We start from the raw sequence: 518 nt of genomic DNA, 5'->3' as shown, positions 1-518 counted from the left end.
CCATTCTGATGTGCAGTAACAACCTTTCACGCACCTTGAGTTAGGCGATCACACGGTCGATGTGAAGTCGTCTTGGTCAGCGGGAACAAGCTTGACTGTTGCCTTACCGGCCCCTGATAGAAAACTCCCCGTCAGGGAATCGAACCCTGGTCTTCGGCGTGACAAGCCGAGATACTGTCCACTATACTAACGAGGACTGTGCTGGTTGCTGTTTTAGCTTCTGCATATACAGGTGGCGCTGTTCCAGCATTTGCAGGAAATTTGCAGAGCTATACAGGGGAGCCTTTAGGTAGATTACACATTTACTCTCACTCAATGACACAGCAGCTGTGACTGAGTCCAGTTGGAAATCGTGTTGTCTGGCATCTGAAATGTTTGCGGTTGAGTGTGAATGGTACACTAGGACGGGCACGTGCGTAAAAGCTGGTTTCCGTAGTTTCCGTAGTGTAGTGGTTATCACGTTCGCCTCACACGCGAAAGGTCCCCCGTTCGAAACTGGGCGGAAACACTATTCTTTG

At 50.0% G+C, this 518-nt stretch overlaps 2 non-coding genes across 2 annotated transcripts; one reads left to right on the top strand and one right to left on the bottom strand.

The window, feature by feature from the left end:
- Positions 1-124: 124 nt before the first annotated feature.
- Positions 125-196, bottom strand: trnad-guc (transfer RNA aspartic acid (anticodon GUC)). The gene has a single exon. It is a non-coding gene; the product is annotated as a tRNA-Asp (tRNA).
- A 239-nt stretch (positions 197-435) lies between these two features.
- Positions 436-508, top strand: trnav-cac (transfer RNA valine (anticodon CAC)). The gene has a single exon. It is a non-coding gene; the product is annotated as a tRNA-Val (tRNA).
- The last annotated feature ends 10 nt before the right edge of the window (positions 509-518 follow it).

The sequence above is a fragment of the Anoplopoma fimbria genome, unplaced genomic scaffold (genome assembly GCF_027596085.1).
Source record: "Anoplopoma fimbria isolate UVic2021 breed Golden Eagle Sablefish unplaced genomic scaffold, Afim_UVic_2022 Un_contig_4044_pilon_pilon, whole genome shotgun sequence".
Lineage (NCBI taxonomy): Eukaryota > Metazoa > Chordata > Actinopteri > Perciformes > Anoplopomatidae > Anoplopoma > Anoplopoma fimbria.
Note: the sequence above shows the minus strand (reverse complement) of the source record. Positions and strands in the feature narration are given on the sequence as shown.